Here is a 2864-nt window from a genome sequence, read left to right as displayed (position 1 = left end):
TGTAAAATGCCATTATATATGTGTTTTTACTGTATGTATTCCTAAAAAGTATTTTAATTTGTTTTGTAAAGCACTTTGAATTGTCGCGTACAGAAAAGTGCTATATAAATAAACTTGCCTTGCCTTGCCTTGCCTTACAGCCAAACTTGACAGTCTCTTCTCTGTCATTGTAGACCGCAAATACCTCATTCCTTCCGTCTACTTGGATCCGAAATGCTTCCCCCCCGTTCATAGGAAATCGCCGCCAATCATATTTCCAGGCTCGCGCCAGGGCCGGGGGAGGGGTTACAAGGCGCGTCTTGTGCTGCATTCACTTGCACTCGGACATTAGAGATTTTCTCTCATAAATGCCCAATGAGCCACAACTTTTCTTTCAAAACAAAGCTGCCAACTGGGGTGGCAGCTGGGGTGGCATGGCATTTTTCTGAGGTAGCAGCTGCCACCCCGTGCCACCCTGTAGAACCGCCACTGCGACCGGGACATTTCCTACAGCGATGATTAATTTATCCTCCATTTTATGACATATGGAAAAGACCGCAGCAGTAACTGCATACAGTACACGCGGTTTGATTGGCTAGCGCTTGCACTGGCGGGATTTGATTGGCTGATGCCAGCTTCGCAAGCATCGGGAGCATCAAAAGTTGATCATTGCTCAACTTTTGATGCTCACGATGCTTGCAAAGCCATGCTCCGCTCCCCACAATGCAGTTCGGCGAAGATTAAAAATCTTCTACGTCACCCCATTCAAGTGAATGGGCGAANTGGATTACATCTCCGTGTTTTTTCTCCGAATGCAACGTTAAGCTGCAGAACTTTTCTTCCGAACGACTCCTGGGCCCATAACCTGTTAAGTTATGCTTAGTTCTGCAGCTTAACGTTGCATTCGGAGAAAAAACACGGAGATGTAATCCATTTAGCCAAGCCTGGCATATTTTATTATAAGGGCTGCACGCATCACTCTCACGGGGACAGCCTCCACTGGAATGAACTGGTTCCACACACACGTGGCAATCAAGAGCTGTGATTAGCCTATAGGAGGCAGGCATGCATCCTATACCCCTTGTCCTTGCGCCTCACTGTGGCACAAGCACAACATTGCACACCACATGGAACAGTACAGTACCACATACAAGTGAGGACATATATCCCATCAAATCTCAACATATATAATGGCATTTTACAACAGGCATTACAAAGCAAATATAATAAAAAATAAACACCATAGGTATACAATACATGTTTAAAAGGCATACTGTAGTGCGAATATGAGCAGCTCAATTAAAAGCAGCGGCAAAGAGATATGTTTTTAGTCTCGATTTAAAAATAGTAAGCGTTTCTGCGGACGTGCATGATTTGGGTAGTTTGTTCCAGATTGTCGGGGCATAATAGCTAAATGCTGCCTCTCCATGTTTTGTTTTTACTCTCGGAACCGATAGCAGAACCGTCCCAGAAGACCTGAGGCACCTTGATGGCTCGTAATTATGTAGGAGTTCAACAATATACTTTGGTCCTAAACCATGTAATGATTTAAAAACTAGCAATAGTAGCCTACTTTAAAATCAATTATTTGGCCGACTGGAAGCCAATGTAAAGATTTCAGAACCGGAATGATGTGATCCACTCTTTTAATGTTAGTGAGGACACGTGCAGCAGCGTTCTGAATCAGCTGCAGTTTTCTGATGGATTTTTTTGTCAGCCCTGTGAATACACTATTGCAGTAGTCGAGTCTACTAAAGATAAAAGCATGGACAAGCTTTTCTAAGTCCTGTTGTGACATTAGTTTTTTAATCCTTGATATGTTCTTCAGGCTGTACTCAGCATTGAATCAAAATGCACCATAGCTTTTAATCTTAATAAGTTTGTGAGGCGTTTTGCTGAGCAAGATGGTAATCGCCACATTCAGCTGTTATAGGCATGCCAACTTGATGCTCTGCTCACGGATGACTCGATGAGCATAATAAACTGTTAAGATGATGACCTTACGTCTGTAAATATATATTTTTTTCTGTTTTAAGTCCTGAGAAAGTCAAATAAGACGGTGTGTAAAACTTCACTTCAGCCAAAAAAAAGTAACCACTTTGATTTAACTAGGCCAGTAGGTAAGGACTTTCCACTGGAAAATAACTTACTGCAGCGATGTATATGTTTTATCTGAATACACGTTTTTTTAGTACACAAAAATTTATGCCGTACAACCAAGTTCTAACTTTGCTTTCATTGAGCATAAAAAAGCATTACCCATGCGTACATACCCATAGCACAACGGAGTTCGTTGGGTGGGGGTTTTTCATGGGGTTTATTATACTAAATAAACCTTACAGAAATCTATCAACAGACACAAAGCCTAATCACTACCTTTTTTTGTGAACGGTTTGTAAAACAGCCCGCTGTTTAGCCGTATAACCGTTATCCCACACTCGCGTAATCTCCCAAAGACTACTTAAAATTCTGCACTGTTCATTCGCCTTACCTCAAACAGAGGTGAGCAATCTGGTCGTCCCCCATGGTTTCTACCCCCAATATACGTCTGACGACGGTTATTTATCAATCTAATACAGAGCGCTACAACACAGATTCAATTCTCATACCCTATAACATCGATCAGAGTTAGTGACGAACTACTAACGGTATAAGTCCAATCATAATTTTTCATATATAAAACCTCCTCAACTACCTACTTAAAAGGGAGTCTCTCGACGAGTGGAGAGAAGTTTAACTTTCTGTTCATCGCAATGACTAGTCCATATAGTTTTTTTTAGGTTTCTTTTGTCAGTCGCGGCGTGTTCGAAGTAACGCTTGTCAAATGTTGAACTGAAATGGTAGTCTCTTCTTGTTTGTATAATTCTTCACTGATTCGACGTAGT

Source organism: Notothenia coriiceps, unplaced genomic scaffold (assembly GCF_000735185.1).
Source record: "Notothenia coriiceps isolate Sejong01 unplaced genomic scaffold, NC01 NC01_scaffold00037246, whole genome shotgun sequence".
Lineage (NCBI taxonomy): Eukaryota > Metazoa > Chordata > Actinopteri > Perciformes > Nototheniidae > Notothenia > Notothenia coriiceps.
The sequence above is the reverse complement of the archived record's forward strand: the minus strand, read 5'-3'. Positions refer to the sequence as shown.